The sequence below is a fragment of the Mya arenaria genome, chromosome 10 (genome assembly GCF_026914265.1).
Source record: "Mya arenaria isolate MELC-2E11 chromosome 10, ASM2691426v1".
Taxonomy (NCBI): domain Eukaryota; kingdom Metazoa; phylum Mollusca; class Bivalvia; order Myida; family Myidae; genus Mya; species Mya arenaria.
The window spans coordinates 32,405,483-32,423,052 of record NC_069131.1 but is presented as its reverse complement, the minus strand read 5'-3'; the positions used below and the strand labels follow the sequence as shown (position 1 = coordinate 32,423,052).

Sequence of the window (17,570 nt, the reverse complement as noted above, 5' to 3'; positions counted from 1 at the left end):
GAGCTTTAATCACAATACATTTTGAGTCTAAGCTAATATTTGTGTTTTAACCACATATTATTTGTACTTATATTGTTTGTTTTTAAAATTAGGCATCTGTTCTTATATATGTCAAGCTGACTGTCAAATTGAACAGGAAATAGTAACTACGTTGTAGTAACATCTGCACGTTTTGATTTTTTATTAAGTCGCTAACTTAAATGTTCTCATTTGCTCTCGTCTTGAAGGCTGACTACAGTTAAATCATGTTTTGAACGTACGAGTATGCCGTCCTTTTAAATGCAATTTTATATTATTTTGAAATTTTAGGAGCAGTTTTACTTTTGTCACGAGTGTGTTCTCCATTCCTTGAACGCAACTGAAAACGCTGCGTGATACAACGTAAGAGGGAATGCTGCGTAATACAACATAAGAGGGAATGCTGCGTGATACAATATAAGAGGAAATGAAGCCGTTGTCTTATTTAGAACAATGACCTCCATTGACATTAACACATGAATAAACATTTGACAGATATATGATGGCAAGTTAAGCTGTTCTGTACAATATTTGTAGACATAGTTATACTTGCAAACTTTACAATTATGTTATGTATAGTCGACATTACATACGCTACAGAATGCTAGTATTGATAATGGCAAATTGAGCATGTGTTGTAAATAACATTGTAAATATTTGCATATATTTATGCTTTTAAGTCTTTTTACCCCATGTTTTATTATATCAGAAAATTATCCGATAGGCATTGTTGAATATGTAAGCTAAACGTGCGATGCACGCCAATGTATGTGGGGTTAGCTTGACAATTTGTTACAGAAAACTAAAAGCACCGAACCGATTGACACCTTTCATCACTCGGGTTTTACGCTCGTTGTGTAAAGTGGATGAAGTGGCTGTAGTAACTTCTTTATATTTTATGAACGCATTATACTTTATCATGATCATCTTGTTTACTATACCTATTCAAGTATGCTAGAGAAATTGGTAGAATCAACAATAAATTTGAAACATTTTAAATAGGTTGAACGTTGTCTTTTTTGTTAAAATAATTGCTTTATTTAATCCAGCCTTCCAGTGTTATATGTGCTTATAGGTATGCCATAGACGAGATGTGATGTACATAGAGAGGATTTGCTTAAAGAAGACCATTGATATGAATGTTTACACCTATGTATTTCTGGTTTGCATGACTTTGACTGCAGATAATATATTAGTATTTGTATAGGATTGTTTTGGGGTTCCAATTGATTTTGCTGATGTTTTTTTTTTTATTTTATATACTATTAATGTTTCTAAACAAGTGCTTCAAATAATCTGTAATATGAATTTTCAAATGATAAAAAAATATTATCGATCCATGTGCAGAATAAATAAATTCATGTTTTTTATCGTTTTTTATTGGTATTTTTAAGATAATCTCATTAATTACCATATGCAATATATATGGAATGGACAACATGTCTAATGGAACAAAAATATCACTTCCCACTCAAACTCGCATGACATACATTTTACAACGCGTTGAGTAATATATTTTTGCAACAATATATGACTTGCATTGTATTTCTTGAAATGTTATAATCATGCTTTATTTTGACCTAATTTAATCACATATGTTGTACGAACTGTAACTGAATAAAGATTCTTCTTCAATATGACTAGTTTGATGCTTTTTATTCTCCTTTGATGTAAAAACCACTCATTTAAATGAGTTTCTACAATAAGCTTTTAGCGCTAACTAAATAAACGAGAACAAAAAGGAATTTACTGATCGATTACACCAATTACGCCATTTAAAACACATATATCAAATGTTTTGTTGCAAAATTGACATTGAAATGCAGTTTAGTATTTATATTATTATAATATTATACAAATATCCAGGGGTTTTTTTGGTCCAAAATAATCAGATATTCGTCGATAGTTGCTATAACCTATGTGTCATTTGTACCATGTTTGAGAGTGGTTACTTTGCGTTTACCTACACACTACCTCCTGTTTCGGAACGGTAACAAGATGAACGGGCGTAACCTTCAATAACTACCGAGTGGTTTTCATTGATATCGCGCGCTATTTATTGAACGTTGTCCTTGACGCCATCGTACGAACTTATTACTTTACCCGCATGCGTCGTGTTTTAATTAATACACTCGAGTCAATACGGTCCGGTACACATTCAATTTCTCAGGTTAAGAGTGCCGTACCTATTAATAAGTCCTATTTGGATGTCGATATTTGCTTTTTACTTGTACAAAAAGGGCTGTTTCATCAGGTTTTGAATATATTAAGGAGACAATACATTATTAACATCGTGTTCGTGTAAAATGCAACATTTAGGTGATATGTAATGAATCAGTGACGTTCGACCGTGGAAACTTCAGTTCAGCCATGTGGGTGAAGTTACTTATTTTCTTTTCAAAATAAAATCAAACAGTTAATTTTATTATCCTACCTTCTTGAATGTAATATCACCATCGAGATATGCATTAATTAAATTATCCAAGAAGTGGGGAAGAGTATGGTCTACTTAAGGCAGTGCGTCCACCCCCCCCCCTTTCCCCCACAAAAAAAACAACAAATGGCCTCTAGACGTGGTTCTATTGGGGATTGTGGTCAACCTTGAATAATGTTTGTAATAATATAATCTAAAAGTGTGCATTTGATAGTATGTACGCATATTTTGTCTACGTTCTGGAAACTTCGTGGACAATGTTAACCTAAACAGGCTTGTGATAAGACTAGCGTTATTTCCCTTATACAATGAACTAAAGTCAGCTTATATTTTGGTTTGGCGGTAACAAACAGACAATATCCGAAATTAAAAACACAGACGCGTAACAACCATCTTGTTTTTTAACGAAAAGTCGTTTTTATAAATAATTTTACGAACTTATTAGGTGCAATAATGTAATAATAAAAGTAAATTCAATTGTAGACGTTGAATAATTTGTCCTCGGACACTCTTGCGCCAAAGAAAAGTGTAGAGAGCGAAGAAAATTGACGTGCGAATAAGTATATCAGGCAATATTTGGTGAAAGTTGATCACTCTATTAATGTTTCTAACACATTTGGGCTTTGTGGCGTTATGATTGGATTGTTTAATGTTGTTTATGTGCTGTGTATATAACACAACATGTAGATAAGATTGGATTCTTTTATTCCATAAAAAACATATTTGAAAATTAAAAACCAACATGTCATTTTCATCGTAGGCAATTTTGGGTGCAAATTGATCATTCCATTAATGTTTCTAACACATTTGGGCTGTATGACGTTATGCTTGGATTTATTTGCTTAATGCTGTTTGTGTTCTGCTTTTGATGGTCAGCAAACAATATTTAACACAGCATGTAGATAAGGCTGGATTTTTTTTATTAAAAACAAATACAATATATTTGAAAACTCAAAACCAACAAGTAATTGCCATGTCGTGGGCCAACGTAAGCAATGGTATCTGCAAAGGGATAATTGACCAATATCTTATTTCTGATTACAGTTGAGATTATTGATATGTACATGATGTGGGTATGGATATGGTGGTTAAGTATGTTTTCTTTTTAAAAATCGCACGCAACAAAAAGTAGATTCACTAAATTATATGGGTTCCTTGTATTTCTTTATATAGACCTTACTCCACCCGGTAATGGCTAGCATATAGTAAACCTATATTCAACTTGAGCTTGCTCTAAGATCTTAAACGTTGAATAATATTTCCTTTGATATTATTTTGTTATAATGCGTTTGTTTTTCTTACCGCTTTTGCGCCGTTATATCATTTCTGTTTCCATTTTTCTTCGTAAAATATATATGGCCGCATTTTGTTAATCTGCGCATCTTCCGCTGTATATTCATATTCATAGACTTAATGCTTTGATCGAATTCTTTCTTTTCGTCAGTAGCGTATTTTTTCAGATGGCTGTCATTATTTTCTTAAAATATTTTTTTCTGGCGATCACAAGACTGCCATTCAATTTGTTGGCACTGCCATAATTTCGGTTGGCACCGCCAACGTTTTTGGTTACAATGACATCATGTTTCGTGGAAGTAGATTCCCGCCAATTTACGGCTAAAACTCTATAATATAAGCGCCATAATTTTTGCTGGCAATGAATTTGAGCCCATCCATTGTTCAGAGCAAAACCCTATTACGTTTATGTCATTAATGAAGGTAGGTTTTAACTCAAATAATCACTTTAATAGCGTTCGTGTAGGCTTGACAGGAATAAATACTATAAATCCTAAATTTGAATCAATTATACATTTATAACGTTAAATTGTGAAAATATTGATGTATTTAGCATATACAGGATATAAATGTATATGAGCTATAACTAAAGGCAGTAACATTGATGAGTAAAATGTGGATGACTTGTATATGTTATCCCGCTGAGAAGACCCATGCCATGACAGCATTGAAATAGCGCTATACAACATGAAAAAAACATCGAGAGGTTCATGTTAAATACAACATATTGATAGAATCATATGTTTCGATATTTATGGAACGTGGTCGAGAGCGAAGGACATATGTTTGAGCAATCTTTAATACACGTTATGGTCTAACTTGATATAATCGTGTGTATGTCTAGTGCACTATAAACGAGATTATATAGATTAGATGTATAACAAGTGTTATAACTCTTAAAGTGACGTCATTAATAAAATTCAAGTTAAAATGTTCGCACTTTTGAGCGATGCCTTATGTTATTATCGCTTTAAAGTCGTTAAATTAGAATGTATCATAAACATATAATATCACATTCATGGTGAGTAAGTAAGTAAGATATTGATTGTCCGTGAGTCAGAATGACCTAACCTGTTCTTATTATGTCTGTTCGAGAGGAACGCGTGAATAGTGGGCTACAGCTGATCTCCCGATATGCGAAAGTCCGACTTCGAAGTATAAAATACATATGCCTTCACATTTTATGATGATGGATATTCCATACTATGTAAGATTATTAAAAAGTATAAGTATGTGTTAAGCTGGAGCCAGAATTAAAAATAACAAAACAGATACCTTAGCGATTGATAGACGAATTTTACTCACGCTTCTTGCCGTTTTATGTGGGTGAATATGGCCTCTCAAATAACGCATTTATATGTTAATAGCTAAACTGTTAAAAGTTGAAATACGTTCATTGTTATTCGAAACATTGAGGAAGTTAAACCAGTAGTTCAAGCGTAAAGCGGTACGACGGTTATCGACTGATGTTAAGTGTCTTATTTACTATTATGTGTCTGCAAACAGTAGAAAATAATGGAATGTTTAAAAGTATTGTATATATATATATGTATTAGTTTATGAATGAATATTAACATTTTGATAATATATATTCACAATACTGTTGTTGTTACAAGTTACATTTAAACACACCTTATATCAATTTGGCAATTAGTCTGTTCATAATATTTGCTGTTTTGTCCAATCATGAATGGTTTACTTACAGATAATTCAGTTAAAAGTATTATTTAAATGAAAATATAATGTATGATATTTAAATGCCTAGACGACAAATGATTTTAAATAAATATGATCTTAAATATACTGTTTTAACATTCAATTATCCTTATTAATACATTAATGGTCCAACGCAGGTCAACTACCTTTAAATGTGAAAAGGGCCATATAACTGTTTAACCGAAAAGATAAGAACATACTTCATATCTGTAGTTTTATCTCTGATACAAATATGTTTATCGTTACGAAATTTTAAATAGCTGTTTGATTTTAAAATTTCAGATTGCATTTATTTTGCTGTTGCTGTTGCCAGGTATTTATAACATTATTTCACTTTTAGGAAATTATGTAATAAATTTAAATGCCTTTAATCGATGCGCACTTTAAGCAGCTTATTTCTTTAACAATTGATTACTAAATCTATTCACTCACTCACTCACTCACTCACTCACTCACTCACTCACTCACTCACTCACTCACTCACTCACTCACTCACTCACTCACTCACTCACTCACTCACTCACTCACTCACTCACTCACTCACTCACTCACTCACTCACTCACTCACTCACTCACTCACTCACTCACTCACTCACTCACTCACTCACTCACTCACTCACTCACTCACTCACTCACTCACTCACTCACTCACTCACTCACTCACTCACTCACTCACTCACTCACTCACTCACTCACTCACTCACTCACTCACTCACTCACTCACTCACTCACTCACTCACTCACTCACTCACTCACTCACTCACTCACTCACTCACTCACTCACTCACTCACGCGCTCGATTTCTCACTCACTCACTCTCGCACTGGACATTGTTTAAAAAAATCAAATATTTTGTTGAACTTAAATTGATTTCCAGCTAAATGTGACTCATGTCCTGGTCGATGCCAGTGCTGCCTGAATGACATATGCGGGGATTACTTTGGCTATGACCAGGCGTGTAAGGATGGCTGCAAAGATGGATATCATCAGGCCCGCTGCATGTGGCCCTGCTCAGAACACTGTCAGTCTTGTAACCAAATGGACGGTTTGTGTCTAATATGTAAGCCAGGATTTTACGCACCATCTGACGAGTGTTCAAATGCCTGTGAATACAGAAACTGCGCGTGTGCTCAAACCGATTGTGATTATTTCCTTGATGTATTTTACGATGTAAGCCAACATTGCAATTCGGCTTGTTCAAAAGGATGCATTGAGGAAAAATGCAATGATACTGGCTCATGCGACTGTGTGGAACATTTTAAAGGAAATAAATGTGACAATGTGTACTAGGAAAATATGGGGAACTTTGCAATGATGATTGTATCAACGATAATTGTGGATGCACAAATTCAACCAATTGTATTTCCTGTAAGGCTGGTTATTTTGACTTCTCTTCTTTTTGTTCAAAATCGTGTTCCGTAGGCTGTAAGAACATTTGCAACAATGAAGGTCACTGTTCATGCCATTCGCAATTTACCGGAAGCAACTTTGAGAATTTAATACCTGGATATTACGGCGACAACTGCGCCACTCCATGTACAAATGGTTGCATCAATGGAACGTGCAATAGAGACGGGACTTGCGACTGTTTATCCAATTTCACCGGTGCAAGGTGCGAAACCTCTGTTGTAGGACATTATGGTGATTCCTGTGATAAACCATGCGGGCTAGGTTGTACAGGAAACATCTGTAACAAAGACGATGGCACATGCATTTGTGAATACAACTACAAAGGTGCAATATGTGATATTTGTAACGACGGCTATTTTGGAAATTATTGCAACTCATTTTGTCCGGATCGTTGCTATAATTGCTCTTCAATTGAAAACTGTTTAGCGTGTAAAGAAGGTTTTTTTGGTTTAGACTGCACACACCAATGCTCGGCTAATTGTTTAGGATCACATTGTGATAAATGCTGTGGCCTCTGTACAGATGGTTGTATGGATAGATTTACAGCCGCCGCTTGCAATGACAAATGTGATAGCATTTGTAAAGCATGTTCTCAGACTAATTCTACACACTGTTTATCATGTTTCGGTGGATATAGCGGACCTTCTTGTAAATGTCTACCAAACTGTCAATGTGAATTAAACAGTGAAGCATGCAATGGGTGTACTAATGGTTTCGAAATCGAAAGCAAATACTGCAAATGTAACAAAAAATACTGTGTTGACTACTTGAACTGCCCATCATGCCTCAATGACTCGTTTTATACATATAATGGTACATGCTGTGAGTGTAGCACAAATTGCAGAAATGGACAGTGCGTGTCAGAAGACCAGTGCTTAAATGGTTGTGATGACGGATATACCGGTGCAGACTGTTCAGATTTATGTATAGATCACGATGTGAATTGTATAAAATGTAGTCAGGTTGAGCAGTTCTGTGTTATTTGTGAAAGCGGGTTCTCACCAAACACAGAAAGTGTATGTGCAAGACGATGCAGTGATACATGTTTTAACAAAGAATGTGATGCTAAAACAGGCAAGTGTCTTCAAGGTTGCGATGAGCAGTACTGGGGTCATAACTGCGACAATTCATGCCATCCTTCTTGCACATCATGTCTACAGGAGAATGGAACATGTACACAGTGTGTAAACAACTCTTTAATCAGCGTTGGGAATTACTGTGCAATACAATGTAGTGAAACCTGTGTCAACAAAATATGTGAATAGATGCTAAATCAGGTCGGTGCCTCCAAGGTTGTATTCGCAACTATTACGCCGACAAATGCGATTTAGTTTGCCCATCGACATGCGCATCCGTACCAAACATAACAAGATGTGACAATTATGGTAGATGTCTACATGGATGCATTGAAGGATACAAAGGGCTCACCTGTAACAATGGTAAGTGAATGATATTGGTTTTATTCAAAACTGTTTGTCAAACATTGTCATTTTGAATATCTGCAATGTTTAAGTTATTTAGATGAATTTTAAGATGTTGATGTTCAAACAGAACTGCCTGCTTGTTTATTCCAATAACACATCATAATTTCAGCCACAACGGCGAATACAGGCAATTTATATGCTGGTGGGATAATCGGAGGAGCTGTAGGTGGTGCAAGCACAATTATCTTTGTGATTATTGGAAGTGTTCTGTGCATACAAAGGTCTGTTCAATATACTGTTAAGAAAACAGTATAGATGTTTGATATTTAATACGTTTGATACCTTTTTTTATATATTCTTCATTTAAACAAGATAGCATTTACCTGTATGTAAATTATCATTTCAAGAGCATTTTTATGATATTAATTAATCTGTATTGTAGCCAACTTAAGGTTGTGTCCATATTATTGAAGAAAACAAGATCAGTAAAAGTACATGATTATTTCAAAGGAATGTTACTAAATTGCATACTTCCATTTTCTTTGCATGAAAGGAGAAAACTAAAAGAGAAACAATCTGAAAGTGGAAGCCAGCTTCAAATTCGTGACCCTAATCCGTTTATAATAGAAGGTATAAGTGAGATATAGTGTTTTATATTTTTATAATTTGAACATTTAAAATCATGTTTATAAGAATTGCAAAACTTTGATTTTTCTTTATGTTAACCTTACTCAATTAACGCGAACAGCAAGAGTGTATCCATGATAATTTGCAGGTATACCACTAAACTTATTTTAAGAGTTGATTAGTTTAGTGTCTTTATTGCAACTTCATTCACTTATCTTGATAATATTATAACATTGACCTACAAAACTACTAAAACATTTGTTTGAAATACATTGACTGTGTTCGAATAAGCGTTTGAGAATCAAACTGATTTTTGTGATATCCAATTATACTTACATAATAAATATCATTGCATAGTACTGTCAATTACATGCAACAGCATGACCTATATTTATCAATCGTTAATAAATCGTAAAATTGTGTTAATTGCGTCTTCAAATAACAAACTACATGTCAATTGGATCATGTTTAAGAAACATTGGAAAATATCATACAAGCATGTGCAATATCTATAAAAAATATACCTCTGATCAGTTTGATTGTCCGAAGCTGAATGACCAAATGACCACTGAAAACTCAAATTACTCGTGTTATCTTAAAAAACCGCGACCTAGCCCTTATTACATTTAACCAAGGCTTATAACTTTCTTTGTATTCGTAACTCTAGATTTGAAAATAAAATTAAATCTGTAAAAAACAGAATCGCACTAAAGAAGTTTTGGGTTTGAATCCAATCATGAACACTTTCTTAAAACCTTATAAAATGTACAATTATACTGATTGTGTTCACATCAAATTAGAGTTCTCTTAAAATCAACAACATTGCTTCATGTATTCTGTTTATTTCAGAGCAAGAAAGGCACTATCAACAATTGAGCGATCGACACAATACAACGGCTGGAGTACAAGAAGACACGTACACTGAACTTCAAACAAACAACACGGAATACGAACGTGTGGATATCTAAATGTGACAAAACTTCCTGTTTCTACCTTTAAGTTCATGGTCATGTGTATTATTTGATTTGTTATGCTTCTTGTGTATGAACTGGGTACTAAAATTTGTAATAACATGTTCTTACAGTTGACTGTTTTTATCCAAAGCGCAGACGCATCTTCAATTTGTGTCTATGCGAAACATTGTCTTTTATAGTGTGCAAAGTTAAAGTTATTGAAATGATAAATGCCCACCATGGGCGTAGCCTTATTATCACCAAGGACAACGAAATACATACACAAGACTGCAGACTACATACAACTCAATGCAAATAAAAGAAATATATCAAATATCAGCTAAAATCCTTCGACGTAGGAATTCTTATTCGTCGTTTTAACTATAATTCCTTTCAGTTTGAACTATGAAATACATCCAAAAGACATGCACAATCAGTGTAACATCCTTTAATCGACTCCAACGACAACAAACACAGGCCTCAAACTCAATTTAAATTTCATAGTTTCTTGATATTAATCGTATTAATCTGCAGAAGCCAGTGAGATCTAATAGAGGTTGCCAATATTACTAAAATATTCTGCAATTAAACATTAAGCATTTAGTTCTCATCATAAATTCATAATAAAACTAAATAATAATTTAAACAACATTGGTATTGGTTCCTAATGTATTAATTAATTAAAATACGGGATATAAAAAGTTAACGTCTCGATTCAAAATAAATTCAAACATTTGAAATCAATTTGTTTTCAAGAAGGTGTTTTTTTTAAATCATAGGATCCGATTTCAAATAAGTCTAGCATGGCCGTATGGCTTTATATCATTGGTATTAGATCATACAGATCATATAGATATAGTCTTCAACTATAGTCATCATTTATAATCAATGTCATACAGATCATATAGATATAGTCTTCAACTATATTCATCATTTATAGTCAATGTCATACAGATCATATAGATTTAGTCTTCAACTATAATCATCATTTATAGTCAATGTTAAAACAAGTTTATCCCTCTGCTTTTCAATGTTGAAATAAAGATTGAAATGATTGTACAGTTGTAATATTATTGATAAGTAATGTACAGTAAACTATATTTGTTTCTTCTCATGTTGTGAGATATATGCCTCAATAAACGTAAGTGTATTATTGTCTTCATGGGCCATATCACGTTATAAAGATTAGGACGGATCTACGAAAAATATGTTTTTGTCAAAAAATCGAAAAGAAATACTATTTTGACAGCTTCTTCGAAGTATTTGTTTTTTACTATATCAATAGATCGACAGTCACCTCTAGCAACTACTATTCTACCGTTAAATGGACATAAATGTGCCGTACATAGGTTAACGTGCGTGTGTAAATTCTGAAAAATTGAAATAAAATGATTTCATTGTTCTGTCCTTTATATACATTCAGCTAGATGATGACTTATACCATAGCTCGTGGTTTCACCTTAAATTAAACAAAGTAACTACTTACACAGTAATTATGTATTCAAAATGATAACGAAGGAATCAGCAAAATTCCTTTCACGTTGCATACTAACAAAATGGCTAACCAATGCTTAATTAACAATATCTTAAGCACGAATTAGTTCAAATTTTTAGGTTTTTGGGTACGCTAATAATATACTTTCCTTTCGATTTGGTTCCCCGATAGCAGAATATGCTCTCCGCTATCACAGGAACACACATAGTTTGCTGACTGTTAGTCTTAAATGAATACAAAGCATTTAGGCAGTTATCGCCGTTACACATGTCCGTCGTTATTTTGCCTTTGTTAACACTGCCTAATGTAGGGCATAATGTTTTATGTTTCGATCGAACATTTGGTTAAATCTCATGGTGAATCTGACAGATGCAATATTAAGTATTCTTAATTAACATATGAGAATTGATTATTAATAGAATAAATGCTAATCTCTTAAAATAATTGTATAATATGTCACTTTTGTACTTGAATACAATATATTGGAAAACCATGTTGCCGTTCACAAAACTTTGTGCAAAAAGCTTTTTGAAATTGCGCACAATTCAACACTAATTAACCAAAAGTTGCTTCGAGTTTCCTTCAGGAATAAAAGCGAAAGGTATTGAATGTCAGTAAATGTAAACCAATACGTAACTTTTGAGTAGTTCCTTGAAGATTAAGTGACTTTGTTGTGGCACGCAAGGGAACAGTGTTGTTGTTTTTGTTCCTCACAAGTAAACTGATCTTGTTGCACGAAAAACGTCTTTATTCCAGGCATTAGAAGATATGGTTGTTGCACGCATGCTTTTGTTTTGCATATCATCCACCGAGTTATCAATCTTGGCTGGTCATTAATCAAATAATTACACTGCATGTGTAGTTTGCGCATGGAAAGTGAGGGCCTTAACATACTTAAAAATACAAACCAATAATAACGAAAAAGGTCAACTATTCGCCATTTTTCCTTAGAAATAAATGAATCAATAATGGTAACTCACTCACTCGTACGCTCACTCGCTCGCTCGCTCGCTCGCTCGCTCGCTCCTCCCTCCCTCCCTCACTCACTCACTCACTCACTCACTCACTCACTCACTCACTCACTCACTCACTCACTCACTCACTCACTCACTCACTCACTCACTCACTCACTCACTCACTCACTCACTCACTCACTCACTCACTCACTCACTCACTCACTCACTCACTCACTCACTCACTCACTCACTCACTCACTCACTCACTCACTCACTCACTCACTCACTCACTCACTCACTCACTCACTCACTCACTCACTCACTCACTCACTCACTCACTCACTCACTCACTCACTCACTCACTCACTCACTCACTCACTCACTCACTCACTCACTCACTCACTCACTCACTCACTCACTCACTCACTCACTCACTCACTCACTCACTCACTCACTCACTCACTCACTCACTCACTCACTCACTCACTCACTCACTCACTCACTCACTCACTCACTCACTCACTCACTCACTCACTCACTCACTCACTCACTCACTCACTCACTCACTCACTCACTCACTCACTCACTCACTCACTCACTCTCCAACACAACCCACCAGTCCTTCCTTGGCGCTTGTCTACCGAATAATATGACAAAAAGAGAAGCAAATGAATTGGTCCATGCTCAGGAAATTCAGTTGCATTATTTTGTTTAGCTTTATCTGGGTATTTGAGTTTGATCTTAAATATAATTTACTCTTAAATATTAAGATATAGGGTTTGACATCTACGCCAGGATCATGTGAACCTAGATGATGTTTACGTTATCGGCTATATAACAAGAGGTTATCAAGGAATGTTGGAACAAATTGGAACAAATACATGCATGTGTAAAATAAGAAGATTATGAGGGACCGTACCATTTAAAAGAAACAGATGAGTAAACACTGAATTATGATGCAGACGACAAACTGAATATTTGCATTTATCAGTACGATGATAAGAATAGACTCTCTGATGTTTTGCGGGTATCACTTGTGTTATGATAAGTGTAAAAGAACGTTGCTTTTCTTTTTATAAAACTTGTTGTTTAATTGAATAGTTAAAAGGAATTATAAACCTTCATAATGCTGTTTCAGATGATGAAACAAGATTAAAGATAAGAGCTGGACAATCAAATTGTATCAACGCTATCTACATTGATGCACACCTGTATTTTCAAAACCTAACGTTTATAAAGTTTAACTTGCTGATGTATAATCGTGATTAAACATAACTTCCTTATTCAACAATGGGAAATCTCGTTACAAGTTTAAACAGGTAACTTCAGTAATTGGATACATTTATTACGCTTTAAATCTCCGCTTTCTTTTCAGTGTTGTAATAAACGAAATGAATACATTTCTACCTTAGGCAGGGATTTGATATCCTTACATAACTGTCAATGCAAACTTCATTATTCAAAAAATACAATCTAAACTGAACATTTCACTAAGTGGACTCATTTCAACTTGACATATGTTAAAAGTGCGAGCTATTGAATTAACACTTTATTAAAATATCATCATTACAATCAGCGTTACTCGTACGAGCGTTTCACTGTTCCTATTTACCTCTGGTCAAAATGTTTTGTGTCATACGGTTTAAATACATTTAATGTTGTAACATTTTAACACAGCACTCAAGTCGAAGCAACTGGGATAGTTCCGTATTTTCTGGTGAATGATATGGCAAGAAAAGATTAAAATAGTGTACTGGAAACAAACCTAATGAGTAAGTATATTAGTGGAATGTTAACATGTTTTGTTATAGAACTCCATAATGTTTCTGCTGCGATATAATTCATGAACGTATATCCCTTGAAAGAGAATTGTCCCCCAGAATCCGAAATGTGAGCGCTATCGGCCGGATTTCAGGATCTATATTTGTATGGAGAAATCAAAGTTAAAAGCGAAATCGAGCAGTCCTTTTTCAGAGTTTATAAAGAGATCATTCATCTCATTAACGGTATATAAGCCAAGTTCTGAATTTGAGTATTCCCGAGACGTATTTTTCGTATATCAGAATGAAGTTGAACCACTCATATGTTTTATGAATAACACGAAAAACCTGCAAATAATGTTATACGTAATGGTGAACTTATATCAAATCTACAGTTACTGCAGACACTTAAAGTCTTGTTTTGGCACCACAAGGATGTTCCGGATGATGTCACTTCCATCATTGATTTTAGACAGGCTGTCATCAATTCGCCAACATAGTTACATGGCTTTCTTATAAATTCTTGTTCATTGCAGGTAAAGAGCAAGATTTAGTTTCTACAAAGTATGCCGAGGTCACATAAAATGGGTACCATATACCAAACGCTGTGGCAGAGCGCAGGCATTGGAACAACAGAACGGCTTTACAAAAGAGAAGAAAATAAAACATATTTATATACGACTGATTATTATGCCGTGATTCCTGATGTCTTCAAGCAGTGAAGCATGTCATTCAACCGTTTTGGAGTGTTTCTTATATGGACTCTATTTCGAAAGAAACACAAGATAAGAAATCAGCCAACACAACGATATGTTTATGGGTATGATGTAGAAAAAATATTGTTTTTGGTCTTTCCATACATACCATTACGTCTGTTTCTACATAACGAATTGACGGTCAGCCAAAAATGGGATAAATCGCACGCAAAAAAGTATTGTGCATGAAACTGATATACAGCAATCTACTTGTTTTGTTCAGTTTTGAGATCGGAGGTTAAGATATTTCAATTAGTACATGCGGACAATGAAAAAATATAATGAAATTATTTGTTTCATTTGAAGCGCTGATGTTGGAAGGCATTGGACTTATATTGCACTCGACAACTGGCCAAAGAGGGTGAGGCCGATGAAGCAATCGACAAGCAGGGCTGTGTTACAGCATGAGGCAAAATGACTCTATTTGATTCACACTCTGGTAATCAATTTATTGCGAGTTGCTGTAGAATATTGGCATTGTGACAGGCTGGTGGCATTGTTAATTGTAGGACTTTAACAATGTTTATTAGAATGAGATTATTCCTTTTCTCACGAACAACCCTGACTCTGTTGCTGGTCGGAATACTATCACGATCCAGCTGATCTTACTATTTTCGCACTAGGTCATTTGCCGCTTTAATCTTAATTGTCATAGATATCAGGCGTCTGTTTGACAACGGTAGTGATAAAACATACCCGAATAGTTCGATCGTTGTAATTTCAACATATCGTCGTTTTCGATTTTCATAAAGCATCGACGGTTGAAAAAAATCCGTCATTTTTAGGATACACATGCTGTGCGTCACTGTGCTCATAGAGCTGAAATCCTAGGTGCACGCTTAACAGAAACGGAAAGGCGGCACAGTCTAAACTATATTAATTGTAAATCACAGTACAATTAAGCACTGACGAACTGTTCTTTTCAAAAGACATTCTTTTATTGACAATCAAGTATCTGCAATTGAGTTGAGACTTCATCTGATTTATCAATTCGTGGTTTTTGCGTTAAAGCCAACAAAAACGTAATGACAAATTTAACGTCGTTAGTCTCAACAAGTATGTACCATTGTGGATATCTGTTACGTTTTAAAGGAAATTAAAGAACTCGAACTAAAGGAGCGCCCATTTAGAATCGAGATGTATTCAAATGCATGTGTGGCATCCTACTTCCTTGCCAAATGACGTAGTCATTACAAATGTTTTATAGGTATAGCTCACAAGTATATAAATCATTGCATTGTACTTTTATCAAACCCTCGAGCTTTTGTCAATAACATTTAAATAAATAACAATAAAAGAGATAGACATATTATTTATTTCCTCCGATATAAAGAGACATGATATGACATTTATAATCATAACATAATACAAAGAAACATGTAGAACAAAACTTGTAGAACAAAACTTCACATATGAAATAAAACAGATAAAACAACGAACAAATATATCAGGTAACAAGGATAACTTTAATTGTATTATAACTATGCATCTACACATTAATGTATATATAGTGAATAAAGCATTTTTTATCATTTCCCTTACCTTTCTACATTTTTCGACGTTTTATTGTTATCTACTTTATACATATATAATCATTCCATATTTAAATTTTACGGTTTTAGTACAATAGAACGTAAACGACGAAAAGCGACAGTTTAGGTCTTAATCACGAGAGTTATTCATTTGTTGTATCTGCATTCTTGCATGATCTTAATGTTCTTCAGTGCCACTTTAAAAACCTTGATTCAAACTGTGTCCTCTAGGGATAGCAGCGGAAAACCAGTAAAATGTTTGATCCATTGCTCATCCGGCTTAAGGTGACTGAATTCAAGGAAATCTTTGGCACTAAAACATTTACACTAAGCTATTCATCAATCTTCTCTAAACGAGCGCGTGATTTTACAAACTATTATCATGTGTAAAACTATTTGTTCCGTAACAGTTTCAAAATCTTGGTATTTGGAAGCAAAACTCCTTTATTGTTTATTATCAATATCATGCATAGCAGTCCTACGATGTTTAAGCTAGTCTCTGTACATGTTACTAAACTGCCACATAGAACTAGGTTCATTATGACAGTGAATATACTTAAACAAACGCAACTTCATATCGTTTTCTTGTGATTTTTGTAATCGATTACAACATGATTATTGATAGATTTATTTACAGTAGACCTCCAGCTATCATGACACGGGAAATACATGTATAGTTTACAGTTGCCTAAAATTTTGTAAATGTCCGGAATTGATGTTGAAACTCCATTGGGTTCACTTTCGAATTTGCATATTGTTTTATTTTGTGTGTGATCAGTACTTCATAATTGTCCGAAAAATAGTAGGGTTCTTTTGTCCATATATGTTTCTAATGAGTAGATTCCAGCACAACTCAGTGCTAATGTATAGTTTTTTATAGCTTGTGATGTTTATTTTTCTCTACTGTAGCTAACTTCAAGAACTGTCAAAAATATTCAATTTAAAAATTAATTCACGTTTACTGTTTTCTTGTACAAAGGCAACCGACCCCCATTCATTACTGAAATAAAGTTTACTTTGAATAAGAGTTTTTTTCAGTTTAAACTGGAGGCTTGCGTCAGTGCAGGAAGCGTACGAGTGCCATGTGTTCAGTTAAGGCTAACGATCACTTAAGATAACTTACGTGTGTTATTTGGTGTCTTGCTTGCAGTATGTTCTACGATATATCAAGGTTTCACAACATGTATTACTTAAGTT

General features: G+C 34.3%; 1 long non-coding RNA gene across 1 annotated transcript; it reads left to right on the top strand.

Annotated features, from left to right (window-relative positions):
• Positions 1-5,741: 5,741 nt before the first annotated feature.
• On the top strand, positions 5,742-10,980 carry LOC128206793 (uncharacterized). The gene is made up of 5 exons (XR_008256579.1): positions 5,742-5,774; positions 6,339-8,310; positions 8,465-8,576; positions 8,849-8,925; positions 9,772-10,980. It is a non-coding gene; the product is annotated as an uncharacterized LOC128206793 (long non-coding RNA).
• Positions 10,981-17,570: the final 6,590 nt, after the last annotated feature.